The sequence below is a fragment of the Peromyscus maniculatus genome, chromosome 21 (assembly GCF_049852395.1).
Source record: "Peromyscus maniculatus bairdii isolate BWxNUB_F1_BW_parent chromosome 21, HU_Pman_BW_mat_3.1, whole genome shotgun sequence".
In the NCBI taxonomy this organism is placed as follows: domain Eukaryota; kingdom Metazoa; phylum Chordata; class Mammalia; order Rodentia; family Cricetidae; genus Peromyscus; species Peromyscus maniculatus.
This window is the reverse complement of record NC_134872.1, coordinates 33,279,440-33,294,616: the sequence shown is the minus strand read 5'-3', so window position 1 is coordinate 33,294,616 and position 15,177 is coordinate 33,279,440. Positions and strand designations below refer to the sequence as shown.

Here is a 15,177-nt window from a genome sequence, read left to right as displayed (position 1 = left end):
GGCGTGTGCCACCACCGCCACACTCTTGCTATGGCTCTAATAGCTCTGACCCTGAACACACAGATATCTATGGGATTAAAGGCGTGTGCCACCACCGCCACACTCTTGCTATGGCTCTAATAGCTCTGACCCCCAGACAACTTTATTTATTAACATACAATCAAAATAATATTTCAGTACAATTAGATTACCACCACACTTTTGTCATTAGAGTTTGTGTCAGTGGGGGTTTGATGAATGATTTCAGTTGGTTATTGGGATGGGTCACTTCGTCTGTGGCCTCGGAGCCATTGATGCCTGAGGCATCAATCCTATCAGCATGGCAACAACATGACAACCCCTGTGGTCAGTGACTCTATGATGCTGGGCAACATCATCTTCTGTCTGGTCCTTACCCAAAGAAAGTGGAGAAGTACCAAAAGCTGAACAAATCCCAGCTCCATCCACCCTGTGTCTCCTATGGATCCAGCTTCAAGTTATAGGGTTTTTTTATTATTGTTGCTTTTTTTGTAGCTAGCAGATTTTACTCTTGAGAGATAATAGGTCTTGTTGTAGTTTGGCTCTTAAATGTCCCCCTAAGGTTCATGCAATGAAGATTTTATTCACAAAATCATGTTGCTTTGGTAGGGGAGGCAGTATAAATTTTCAGACATGAGGCCTGGTGGGAGGAAGTTAGTTAGGTCATTGGGAGTTTATCCTTAAAGGGGACATAGTGACTCTGGTTCCTTCCTCTGAGCTACTTTTCTAGTGCTGTGAGAAAAATACCATGTACAATAACATCTTTAGGGAGAGTTATTTTGACTTATGATTCCAGAGAGATACAGGTCCATCATTGCTCTGCCTGCAGGGCTACAACGGGTTCTCAACCACCCCAAGGAGGGAATGTAGGGACAGGAGATACAAAGGAAAATACAGCAAGTCTAGATTCTGATCAAGGTGCAGCTTTATTTTCTTCCAGAAAGGTTTATATAGTTCCTGCAGGGTGGGGGGAGCAAGAAGCTGTTATCTGCATAAGGTGGGGCAAGCTAGCAGGATGTTTGTATAGGATGTTTACAGGGTGAAAGGGTCAAGGGCTCTGACTCAATGTCCTGTTGCTAGGCAACCTGACTGTAAGATGATCTAGTTTTCTTTCTTATGGGGCAGGGGGGTCTGTATTTTCCACTAACTAGAGATTCTGCCCTTGTCCCTGACACATCATGACAGGGCAGGCATGATGGCCAAAGCAGGAAGCTAAGAGATCATATCTTCAAACAGAAGCAAGAAGCATAGAGAAAACTGGGAGGGGCATGAGGCCTTAAATACTCAAAGTCTGTTCCCAGTGATTCACGTCCCCTAGCAAAGATTCACTTCCTAAAGGTTCCACAGCCTCCCCAGACAAGGCCACTAACTAAGGACCAAGTATTCAAACATTTGACCCTACTGGGGATTTTGGTGGTTTGAAAGAAAATGGCCTCCCAAGGGAGTGGCACCAACGGGAGGTGCGGCCTTGTTGGAGGAAGGGTGTCACTGTGGGGGTGGGCTTTGAAGTCTCTTTTGCTCAAGCTTCTCTCAGTGTGACAGTCAACTTCCTGTTGCCTGCAAGCTCCAGCACCATGTCTGCCTGGACAATGCCATGCTCCCTGTCATGATGACAATGGACTGAACCTCTGAAACAGTAAGTGAGCCACCTCAGTCAAATGTTTTCTTTATAAGAGTGGCCATCATCATGGTGTCTCTTCACAGCAATAGAAACCTAACTGAGACAGGGAAGTTCTCATTCAAACCACCACATCACATGCCCTGGCTCCCATAGTCTTACAGTCGTATCATAATGCAAAATACATTTAGTCCAACTTCTGAAGTCCCCACAGTCTTTCTTAGTCTCAACACTTTTTGAAAGTCCAAAGTCCAAAATCTCTTCAGGACTCAGGGCAATCTTTTAATTATAATCCCTTGTAAAATAAAATTAAAAAAAAAATGAAATTACATACTTCCAACATACAATGGCATAAAATACATATTTCTAGTCCAAAAGGAATGGGAGCACAGTGAGGAAATGCTGGACAAAAGCAAAACTGAAAATGAGCAGGGCAAACTCCAAACCCTGTAGCTCCATGTCTAATGTCCATGTCTAATGACTGCACCCTTCCAGCCTCTCAGATTGCAACTCCTCTCTGTCTCTGTCTCCTCTCTCTCTCTCTCTCTCTCTCTCTCTCTCTCTCTCTCTCTCTCTCTCTCTCTCTCTTTCTCTCTCTCTCTCTCTCTCTCTCTCTCACACACACACACACACACACACACACACACGCACCTCACACAGAGGCTGGTTCCACTCCTATCCACTCTTCTCAGCATATATCCCACGGTTCTGGCGTCTCCAGTATCTTGGGGGCTTCAGTTTCACAGCTTCTCACAATGGCCTCTCCTCTCGGGGCTTTCAGCCTTCTCAGGGCCTTCACACAGGTGCTCTCCTGACAAACACTGCCTGGCCTCAGCTGCAGCTCTCTCAAACTCTGGAGGAAGAATACAAGGTCCCTTCACTCTCTTGCATCCTTCATGCCTCTAAACACCAGCACAGTGTGTATAGCACTGCCAGTCTTGGCTTCCAGCTTGGGATGGAGCCTGGTCTCCTTGAAACAAGCAGCAGCACCTCTTGTACCCCGTTTCTTGCTAGGAGTGGAAAACCCCTTACATAACTCTCTTTCACAAGTTACAAAATTAGCTGGGTCGACTCTCGCCCTGAGGGCACCCTTCCCTTTATTCCAGCATGGAACAGGCCTTTCCATCTTGGCACTAAACTTAACTCTTATTGCTTTTCTTCCCGTATATACTTCAGCTGTAACATAAGCTTCCTAGTGAGCTTTTTCTCTATGAACTGTACATTTTTTTCTTTCTCTCTTTTTTTTTCTATTACAGACTTGCACATGCAGTATTAGTAACAGCCATGCCACAGATTCAATATTTCATTGTCTTGAAATCCCCCTCACTACGGAAATTAGTGTGTTATTTTTTATTTTAACCTCAGGCAAGTTCTCAAGGCATGGGCAGAAGAGAGCCATGATTCTTTGCCAGACTATCACAGGACAGGCTTCTATCCCAGGAGTTACTGGTAAAGCCCTTGCTTCCCTCTGAGGCCTCTTAAGCCAGACCTCCATAGTCCACATTGCTCCCAGCATGACTATCTTTCAGGGTCCTACTAGTATGGCATTTTAAGCTCTGAAACTTTACATCATTGAAACCTTTTTAGTCCAAAGTTTTTAAATCTTCCACATTCCTCAAAAGACCAACATGGTTAAGTTCATCACAGAAATAGCAACACTCAGGTACCAACTTCTGTCTTAGTTACCTTTCTGTTGCTGTGAAGAAAAAGTTTATTTGGGCATACAGTTCCAGAGGGCTGAGTGTATTATGGTGGGAAGTATGGTAGGAATCAGCAGGGATGGAAGCAGGAGCAGGAAACTGAGCATTCACAACTTCAAACGCTGGCAAGAAGCAGAGAGAAAACTGGAAGTGGGGTGCAGGTTTAAATCCTCAAGGCCTGACTTCAATGAAGTAATTCCTTCAGCAAGGCTCACCTTGCAAAGGTTCCACAGCCTCCCAAACAGCATCACCAACGGGGGGACCAAGTATTCAAATAGTTGAGCTTGTGGGGGACATTCTCATGCAAATCACCATATCTCTTCTCAGTATTTGCTTCTCAGCTACTATGATGCTGAGCTGTTTCCTCCTCAAGCTCCTGATTTGATGTGCTGCTTCACCAAGGACACAAACCACCTAAGCCAACTGACCACAAATCCAAGACTCTAGAACTATGGGACCAAAATAATTTTTTTCTCTTTCTAAGTTGACTGTCTAACGTATATTGTCACGGCGATGAAAAGTGGACTGACACTGGTCTGATCCATATTTTAAGAGTCTTCTACCACTGTTGCACAGGGTCTGATCCAGGCTGTGAGAAAGCCTGGTGGCCCAGGGTCTGTCTAGGATATCAAGTACCCAATGTGCTCCTGTAGAGTCCCCGAGCACTTCCTTGTTCCTATATTTTCTGTGAAAGACATGGCTGCTGCCCCAAACTGGTGATCCATTTCTGATATAAAAATCAGGTGTAGAGGCCAGAGATGACTCACAGGTTAAGAGCATGATGATGTTCCAGAGGAACTGGGTTCAATTCCCAGGGCATCCAGAATTCAATCACACCTGGATAAAAAAATAAAATCAGATGTGATTTCCCAATGTGTGATTATGTAAGCAGCCTCTGCATAGCCCAGACCTTAAGTCTCTGGGTCCTGAGTCAGACCACTTGGTCCTGATGCTGAATCCCACAGCACTCATCCACCAGCATCCACATGGGAATGTTGCAGGACTCTCCTCTCCTTGTACAGAAGCCCCAGTCTCTTATGTAGAATGGCAATGTGATTGCATCATCCCATGCACTGCATATCATCTCCAGGTGACTTGATACCATTATGATACTATTATAAGTACCGCTACTGTGTATCATTCCACAGCATGACAAGGGGGAAAAAGGCTGACTATGCTTAGCATAGATACATTTTTTTAAAATGTCTTCAATCTGTGCTCGGTTGAATCAATAAATTTGGAAGCTCTTGACACAGAGGGGTTCCCTGTACTAAATATTACCAGTAAAAAGGACTTAGCATGAACATCAAACAAGAGACATTATGTAAAGCATTTCCTTAGAGTTCTTACTGAGAAATCCTGACCTCCTAGAGGCCTTATTAAAGGTCATCTGGTACCTCATGCAGCATTTCTGATCTAGTAGCGTATAGTTGGCTTTGTTTTTTTTTCTTCACTCTTTGGGGGCCCACCACACAGCTACCAAATAAAGACACAGAGACTTATTCTTACTTACGAATGCTCAGGCTTAGCTTGGCTTGTTTCTAGCCAGCTTTTCTTAACTTAAATTATCCTGTCTACCTTTTGCCTCTGGGCTTTTATCTTTCTCTATCCTATATACTTTTCTTTCCTTCTTCCTCCATGACTGGTTGGGTGGTTGGGTGGCTGGCCCCTGGCATCCTCCTCTCCTCTTTTTCTTGCTCCTTTCTCTTCTCTACTTCTGTTTATCCTCTCTGCCTGCCAGCCCCACCTACTTCTTTCTCCTGCCACACTGTTGGCCGTTCAGCTCTTTATTAGACCAATGAGGTGTTTTAGACAGACAAAGTAACACAGCTTCACAGAGTTAAACAAATGCAACATGAAAGAATGCAACACATCTTTACACCATTAAACAAATATTCCACAGCATAAATGAATGTAACATGTCTTAAGCTAATATTTCACAACAGTGGCGGGGGGTGGGGGGGGGGGTGGCTGGAGATCTAACAAATGCTGGGGATGCTAATGCAGCCAATCCAGGGCCAAGCTCCAGAACTGCCCAACTATGTAAAGGGATTCACCTATCACAGGAAATGCACACAAGGAAGTTCAACCATTGCTAAGAAGAACAAGCGATAAAGATTTACTTCATTAAAAACATCCCCAGTTCTGCCCTAGTTGAAAAATCCCACCCCGAGAGCCTTGCCTGAGCTGAGGACTAAAAAATCCAGGCTCCTTTCAGCTTACCTTTCTTGGAAGTCGAGACACATGGCCCAACACCTGTTTTTAAACACTGCTACTTGATGTATTACTTTTGGCAGCCCTTGCGTATTTTTTTTAATTGCCGATAAAGTTATTGAGATTGAAATATGCCATCTGTTTGAGTTTGTGTCGGAGAGGGGGTGACAAGGTTGCAGGTAATGATGGAGTCAAGCTGTTTCCACAGCAGAGGGCTGTTTCCCGCTTTTCCATCTGCCAAAATTGACTCCACTTCCAGGTTTGGCATTTGAGAAACAATATGTTCTTCTGGAGAAGAGACCGAAAAACCCAATATTCCAAACACCAATGGGTCCCATGAAGTAATAGTAAATGCTGTGGAGACAGGGCCTATCAAGTTTCCCGCCACTTAGCTGAAACTGGATCAGTAAGGAGAAAGCAAATTCTATTAGATGTGTGTGTATGAGTATTTGTGTGTGTGTGTGTGTGTGTGTGTGAGTGTGTGTGTGTACGCGTACGCGCGCGTGCGTTTTTACCTGTGTATCCAGTATACCTGCCTTTTCTCCAGTTTTTGAAAAATAGTTCCAAAAGGTTACTAACACTGGGCTGGTAGGTCGGCTCAGTGGGTAAAGGTACTCACTTTCAAGCCTGATGACTTGAGTTTGACCCTGGAATTCACATAGTGGAGAAAGAGAGCCAACTCTGGTAGGTTGTCCTTTGACCTCCACAAGCATGTGCACACACACACACACACACACACACACACACACACACACACGCACACGCACACGCACACACACACACACACACTACAGGTTTTAAAGTAAACACACACACCATAGGGCTGTGTGTGCAAATGGTTTACACTCTTATCAGTGGGTAGCGGCTCTGTCCCATTGGTTTTTGTCAATGTGCAAGGGTGCTCAGATGCAGAGGACAACTTCTGAAGGACACCTCTCACAGCCAGGAGAAGAGACTAATAGAACCTGCTGGACTCTAGCTGCAGACACCATAGGCCAGAGTGTAGTCTTGTTCCCCTCCGGGCCTGAGCCAAGCGGAGTCATACAGAGAAACTCAGCAAAGACTACCAGGGCTGGGGTGATTCCCTGTAGCACTAGAGCTGTGGTAACACTCAAGTGTGAGAAGACCACACAGCTCGTGCAAAGTGATTGTAGGTTATGGAGGACTGGATGGAGTGACCTGTCCTAGCCGTGCCATGGTATCCAAGTGTTCTTTTGATGAAACAACTTGTGAGTGATGACATCCCTCTGTGCTGTATTGGACCTTGTCAATATTGCTTTTTAGTATCCCCTTAGCCACCTGTGGCGGCCTGAATGAAAACGAGCTCCGTAGGCTCGTAGAGAGTGGCACTATTAGGAGGTATAGCCTTGTTGGAGTAGATGTGGCCTTGTTGGAGGAAGTGTGTCACTGTGGGTGGGCTTCAAGGATTCAGAAACTCAAGCCAGACCTAGTGGCTCACTCTTTCTTCCTGCTGCCTCTGAATTCAGATGTGGAGTTCTCAGCCCCTCTCCTGCACTATGTCTGCCCAAATGTGGCCATGCTCCTCTCCATGATATTAATGGATTAAACGTCTGAACTGCAAGCAATCCAGCCCCAATCAAATGTTTTGCTTTATAAGAGTTGCCATGGTCATGATGTCTCATCCCAGCAATAAAACCCTAATTAAGATACCACCCAAGATCAGTTGGTACTTGCTTGGAGCAGACATGGGTGGGCCTTCAGAAATCTTGCCCACTCTCTGTAAAAGGCCTGATTTATACAGATTTACCTAGTGCTATCCATTGAGAGCCATCTAGATTAAATCTGGGAGAAGAGTTAAGGCAAGCTAAGGAGTTTACTTGAGAACATTCTAAATGAATACAAAAGGGCACTCCCAAGAGCTCCAAGATTGTTGGGTAAAAATCCTAGTGCCAGGGAAGTGGTTCCCCTTATGAGCTGTTGGCTGGGGGGGTGGGATGTCACTGGAACCTCACAAACCCTAAGGCTTTTGCCACTGTAGGTGGCTGAATGCCAGAACTGGACATCAAGACCCCATTTCTGAAGATACCTACCTGCTTTAGCTTCTAGATGTGAATAAATCAAACCGGGACTCAGCTAGAAGTTCCTTCCCCCGAGGGCTGCCTTTCACAGTGCTAGAAAGTATCAGGCAGGAAAGAAGTAGCATCCATAGTCTTCCTTAGTTACTGCACTGGCTGGTTTTTGTGTGTCAACGTGACACAAGGTAGAGTCATGAGAGAGGAAGGAGCCACAGTTGAGGAAATGCCTCCATGAGATCCAGCTGTAAGGCATTTTCTCAATTAGTGATCAATGAGGGAAGGTCCAGCCCATTATAGGCACTGCCGTCCCGGGGCTGGTGGTTCTAGGTTCATATAAGAAAGCAGGATGAGCAAGCCAGAGGAATCCAGCCAGTAACATTACTCACAGTGTACATTAGCTAGTGACATCATATCCATCCTAGTGTGTGTAATTACACTTTATGATATTTCCAAAATAACATGCACTTAACAATGCCATTTCACAAATAAATAAATAAATAAATAAATAAATAAATAAATAAATAAATACATACATACATACATACATACATACATACATACATAAATAAACCCTATTGTTATGTGATGAGTGGTTGTGTTTTGTTTTGAGTGGAAGACAGAACAGGCCAATTCCAATCTCCTATTTAGAACTTCTTGAAGCCTATCGGTGCCACCTCCAGCTGATTTCTGCCTGTACTGCCAGCTGCAATGAAGATTTGTTAGGCAATATATGTGGGCTGGAAGCTGCCACCTGCTCCTCCTTCCCGATTTGATGGCCACTCAAATGAATTTTTTTATTCTCAACTATAGCATTCTTTTTATTGAAATTATTACCAACATCACCATTTTTTTTTCTGTGATAAGACCTCATTATATCACTGATGCTGGCCTTGACTTACAATTTTGTGCCTCACTCAGTCTGCTGAGTGTTGACATCACAGTCATGTACCACCATGCCCTGCTATTAAAAATATTACACATGTAGTTCTCAGAGGACAAACATGCAGCCAGTTAAAGTTTAGTCAAAATTGTTAGCTCATCAAATGCCTGAGTTTTTAAAGTCCATTATGCTTTTACAGAATTTGTAAATGAAGTTATATTAGTTTCTTTTCTTGTGATAAAATACCGTGACAAAAGCAACTCACATGAGAAGTGTTTATTTTGGCTCACAGTGTAAAGGTTTAGTCAGTCCATTATGGCAAGGAGGTCAAGGCATCAGGAGTTTGAAGCAACCAGCCACATTAAATCCATAAGCATGATGCAGTTTTCCCTCATCAACTCAATCAAGACGATCCCTCTTCTTTCTTCTTCTTCCCTTCTTTCCCTTCTCTATTTTATTGTTTTCTTTTCTTGAATATAGATTTCCTCACACACTATATCCTGATTATAGTTTCTCCTCCCTCTACTCCTCCCGGTTCCTCCCCTTTCCCCATGCCCCCACTCTGTATCCACTCCCTTTCTGTCACTCATTAGAAAAGAACAGGCTTCTAAGAGATAACAACTAAACATGACAAAATAAACCATAATAAGATAAAGCAAAAAACGTGCATATTGAAGTTGGACACAGCAACCCAACAGGAGGAAGAGTCCCAAGAACAGGCACAAGACTGAGAGACCCACTTGTCCTCACTGTCAAGAGTCTCATAACAATACTAAGCTAATAGCTATAATATATACACAGAGGATCTGGTGTAGACCCATGTAGACCCTGTGATTGCTGCTTCAGTCTCTGTGAGCTCACATGCACCTTGCTTAGTTGATTCAGAGGGCCGTGTACTCCTGGTGTTCCCTATCCTGTCTGGCTCATGCAATCTTTCCCCCTCCTCTTCAACGGGGTTCTTTGAGCTCTGAGGGGAGGGATTTGATGGAGACATCCAATTTAGATACTTTCTCTGCGTGTCTGGCTGTGGGTCTCTACATCTGTTCCCATCTGCTCCTGGAGGAAGCCTCTCAGATGATGACTGGATAAGGCACTGATCTATGAGTATAGCAGAATATTATTAACAATTGTTTTATTGATTTCTTTTTTTTTATTAGATCAGTCATATTTAGTTTCACCTTGGGTCTCTGGACTACTTAGTCTCTGGTTCTTGTTTTTCCAAGCAGTGTCAGGTGTTGTTTTTTTTTTCATGAGATGGGCTTTAAGTCAGACATTGGTTGGCTACTCCCACAAGTTCCATTGCTTTAGCGTATTTTGCAGGTAAAACAGATTGTGAGCCAAAGATGTCCTGGCTGTTCTACTGTGCTTTTCTGTTGCTGTGAAAAAATGCTGACCTAGTTAGGTGTGTGCCATTTAATCCCAAGATTTGGGAGGCAGAGGTAAGTGGATCTCTGTGAGGTCAGTCTGGTCTACAAATTGAGTTCCAGGACAGCCAGGGCAGTTACACAGAGAAATCCTTTCTCAGAAACAAACAACAAACAAACAACAGAATTAAGTAAAACTAAATGAAATGGACACAATGGCACCTGCCTATAATCCTAGAATTTGGGATGTAGAGGTAGAAGGTGCAGGATTTGAGGCTACATAGTGATTTTGAGGCCATCATGGGCTACATGAGACTGAAAACAAACAATAAACATAAAAGTTTTCTTTTAAAATCACCACAGAGTATAGGATACAAAAGAGAAAGGTTTTTTAATGGAAAAGAAAATTGAGGCCGGAAGAATGGGCCTAGCATTCAAAACAGTCTGTGTTCTTCCACAGGATCAGTGGGAAGGCAATACCAAACCTACTGAGGAAAAGGTTTTTCTGGAGTTGACCTGCATGTACCTTTGGGTTTAAATGACTCAGTGAGTGAGTGTCCCACATAGTAAAAAATAAACCAAATGTACATCTTTCACCAACATTTCCAGAAGAAAAAATTAACACAACTGCAAGAGAAAAAAAGCTTGTCATCAATGAAGAAAAATAATGGAATCTACTTTAAAGCTAACATCAGTGACACCAATTGTTGAAGAGGCAAAGCCTTCCATTTTGGGCAGTAAATTCTCGCTGCCTCAATAGTCAGACAAAGTATCCGTCTGTGAGAAGGTAGAAGAAAAATACCTTTTTTTTTTTTTCAGAGACGCAAAGGTTTAGAGTGCTTTCTTAGCTTGAAGCTTTCCTGTTGGAACATTTTCTTAGCAAGCAATTTCCAGTCATTTTCCAGAAAAGAGACAGCAGTGGATTTCAGAACAAGTGAATCATGAGCAGCCATGCTACTGACCCAGGGGACAGAGCCCAGATCTGGAGCAGAGGCAAATCTTCAGGAGGGATAGCAAGCCTGATCAAAACTACTAGACCAAAGAATGACATCACAGTGTGAAAAAGAGGTGACGAGAAACTCAAGGGAAACACAAACATCTGTACATGATAGTCATGGACCATATACGAAGTAAACTGTACTATGAGGTTCTTTTAGCTTCTAAGTTTTGGTAAGTTACCAAAAATGTATACTTAACTTGACCTTTATATTAGGAATATACTCCTTGTATATCTGGACCCTGTAGATCATAATCTTGAACTAGTCAGGAAAATAGGCTTCTAGCAGATAAAATACCCAAATTTGAAAAATATTACACTGTCATAAGAATGTAAATAGCAGCCGGGCGGTGGTGGCACACGCCTTTAATCCCAGCACTCGGGAGGCAGAGGCAGGCAGATCTCTGTGAGTTCGAGGCCAGCCTGGGCTACCAAGTGAGTTCCAGGAAAAGGCACAAAGCTACACAGAGAAACCCTGTCTAGAAAAACCAAACAACAACAACAACAACAACAAAAGAATGTAAATAGCTTTATTGGGGGTTAAATTATTAAAGACTACTTATAAAAATAATCACAGAAGATTGAGTTACAGGTGATAAATAGGTGACCTTAACTAGGCAAAAATAAAAATATAGCTGATAGCCAATAGATGTAAAAGAATGAGAGAATGTGGGTAAAGACAAGAGGTACTTAACTGTGCATCTTATAGGGTAGAGACAAAATGGATACTGTCCATTCTCAGTGGAGTGTCACGCAGGGATTTAAATATTGTTATAGTTTCGGTGCTTCTCAGATGACTTCAAAACACTTATTCATCAATCATTAAGAGGAAGTCAGTAGTGTCAAATTAGGATTTTATTTCTGTGAAGAGACACAATGACCAAGGAAACTCTTACAATGGAAAGCATTTAGTTGGAGCTGGCTTACCATTCAGAGGTTTAGTCCATTATCATCATGGTGGGACATGGCAGTATGCAGGCAGACATGGTGCTGGAGAAGGAGCTGAGAGTTCTACATCGGGAACTGCAGGCAACATGAAGAGAGAGCCTCTGGGCCTGGCTTGAGCATGTGAAACATCAAAGCCCACCCCTAGTGATACACTTCCTCCAACAAAGCCAAACTTACTCCAAAGAGGCCACACCTCCTAATAGTGCCACTCCCTATGAGGAGTCTATGGGGAGCATTTTTATGCAAACCACCACAGTGAGGTAATAAAATAAGCTCAACCTTGGCATGCTGTGGTGAGAACAATAGTATTTAAAGTAAGTCGGGAACTAAGATTCGAGCTTCTCCTACAGCCTTGTGTGAGCATCATCAGCATAACTCAAGCCAGACACTTCTAGGGGTGCCTGTTTAAGGGGGATGGGCAAAGATGCAGGTAAGAGATCAGATGAAAACGAAAGGCTAAAGCACCCATTAAACACGGGGGAAGCAGTAAATACTACAAAGGTACTTGTGGAAATGTAACTGTTTAAAAACCACACACACACACACACACACACACACACACACACACACACACACGCCTTTGCCCATGCTATCTGCTTTTATTTTCTGCTTCCTAGTAACTTCTGTTTGGATGACCTTTGGCATGGTGCTGAAAATAGATACAGGAAGAGTGCTAAGGTGAACTTGGATAAGGGAAGTGAAGGAGGCCAGCAGGGAGTCAGGAAACACATGGAGAACCTGAGAAGAAGGCCAGGTTGTAGGTTGTAGAGCACATCTGTCCCCAGAAGCTAGGGCTTTGCAGGAGGATCACCCACAACCAGGCAGAAGGAAGCTGGGGTAGAATAGACCTCATTTCTCACCCCTCCTCATGGACTAGGGTCCATCTTCCCAGGTAAGGGCAGGATGGAGAGGGCCAGGAATCCGGAGCGGATGAGAGAGCCCCAACCTCATCCACCTACAACCCTGTGATCCCTCAGCAGCCTTAGCTGCTGCAAATTCCTAGTTTCTGTTTCCAGCTGAGTACCTGGAGTCTGCCTCATCACAGTCAGGCTCTAGAGTAGACTTCCTGGGGTCACCATGCTGGTGCAATCGGTGGCAGTGGACACGGTGGGATTTCAAAATATGCTGCTATCAGGTCCAGTCCACGTGCAAAAGTGTGCACATGACTCTACTGCATACATGAAACAGCAGCCATTGTAGCGATGTGATTGGCTTGCCATCCGGATGTGGTGACACGAATCTGCGATATGCACAGCTACTCCGTACCTGGGCCCGATGCATTCTAGATGAGAAACTCCAAAGGAAGGTATTAGTGAGTGAGGATACCCAGGGAATGGATACACAGGGGAGGATCCGTTTCACCCAGCAAAGACATAATTGTGGACCTTGGCTCCTGGACACCATTCCTGCCACATCTCTGAGAAAAGCAATAAAGATTAACGCTGTTTTTAAGAACTGGTCCTCTCTCCTCATTCTCAGTGTTTCCAAGAAGAATCATATAGCAGCTTTACACTCCTCTGATGCTCCTGCCAGAGAAATAAGGCAAAGGATATACACAAGGTCACTACTTCCTTATGACTCCATGTGAGTGGGAGTTTATTCCTGTCTCAAAGTTAAGCAAATGTACTAAAAATTTTTAGTAAAAATACATTTAAATGTTTTTTTTCTCCAAAGGTAGATATCAGTAAAGAGAGTAGAAGGCCAACTTTCAGAACCATGGATGTGTTTATGGCCTTGATGGTTGTGATGGTTTCCAGGTACACACTTGTCCCTGGCACTATTGAGATGTAAACACATACACCTGTTCACATGCCATTCACACCTCAAGAAGGTGTTGTTGTTTTTTAAGCTAAGACTTAGGTTAGAGAGTTTGGGTCTGGTTAATTTTGCTGTGTGATATTTTAATAAAGTTTACTTTTTAAAAAATCTCCACTTTTAACTCTGCAGATAAAATATCTTAATAAAGGATAGTCTATAATCTCCTTTTTAAAAAGATGAAATGAAAAAGTATTAAAGTGATGGTATAAAAACTAAGCATTTTAAAAATATACATTATTTTATTACAATTTTTTTTAAAAAAATGCATCATCCTAAAAAAAAGACCAAAATTTACTGGTAATACAAATTCCTATTAAGTTTGCTGTGCTACCATAAGAAATTAAAGAAACCATTAAATATTTAGGAACATTCAACATCAAAAGCTTTAAATCTAACTGTACATTGTAGCCCCTGAAAAAGCTACAAACGCCTTTTTTAAAAATCTGTACAGTTTTTATGCTGAAGCTAATGTTGCGCTGCACTTGAATTCCACATTCTTAGCAAAATAATTGCCTGAGCACATGCACGCCACACATTTTAGGACAGCCATTTATTCTTCATCCTCCTCATCATCATCTTCATCTTCATCTTCCTTCTCCTCCTCTTCCTCATCTTCTGGTTCATTCTTCTTCTTTGAGCCTGTTGGTCTACCAGGACCCTTCTTTCCTGCTCTGCTTTTGCCCTTGGCACGGTGTGCAGCAGCATCCTTTTCACACTTCTCCTGTAGTTTGGTTGCGTTCTGTTCATAGAGGTTGTTTATCTTTGGCAGACTGTTCAGACCACATCTCACCCAATTTCTTTGCAGTATCTCCAATAGACAGGCCTGGGTGTTCACTTTTGATCTTTGGGCGATGTTCAGAGCAAAACAGGAAGAAGGCAGACGGTGATCTTTTTGGAGCACTAGGAGCCTTTTTTCTTTCCTTTCTTATCATCTTTGGGAGGAACATAATTCTCCGTGTCATAAGGAGCTTTGTCGCTCTTGGCCAAATCTTCGAACCCCGACTTTTCCTTTGCAGACATGGTCTTCTATCTCTCGGAGCACTTCTTGGAGAACTCGGCGAAGTTGACCGAGGAGTCCGGGGGGCTTCTACTTGTGCTCCTCCCGGCCCGCCTGCACGAAGGAGGCTTATGAGGACATCTTGCCCCTGCGGCTTGTTGGGGTCTCCCTTGCCCATGCTGACAGCGCGGCGGTGTCTAACCTGGCGCGAGAGCTCCGCCCCACCCCTCCCACCCCCCCCACCCCGCCCCAGCCCCGACAGAGAGACTTTCTTCCCCAAGCTCTGGCGAGATCTCAAAACTAATCATTTTTTCATCAAGGAGCCAGGATGTACCAGCTAGCTGCCTGTCAGCCAGGCGCTGTCCTAGGTGCTGAGGACACACATTAAAGCAAGCAAGAGCCCTGCGGGCTTGAAGCCGGCATTCCAAAGCAGGTGGTTTGGTTGCTCAAGGCCGTATTCCACTGATTTTCATAAAAATCCATTCCAAACTGCATAAGTGGTAATTCCAAAGTACCCAAAAGGCAGAGCTTCCAAGTGCCCAGAGGATAGCTAGCTTCTTGGGTTTCCTGAACTGCTTGACAAGACT

The 15,177-nt window shown here is 43.6% G+C and overlaps 1 protein-coding gene and 1 pseudogene across 1 annotated transcript in view; one reads left to right on the top strand and one right to left on the bottom strand.

The window, feature by feature from the left end:
• Gpr45 (G protein-coupled receptor 45) overlaps nucleotides 1-15,177 on the top strand; it is a 92,499-nt gene that overhangs the window by 75,319 nt on the left and 2,003 nt on the right. The window lies entirely within an intron of this gene.
• LOC102908994 (high mobility group protein B2 pseudogene) lies at nucleotides 13,356-14,768 on the bottom strand (annotated as a pseudogene).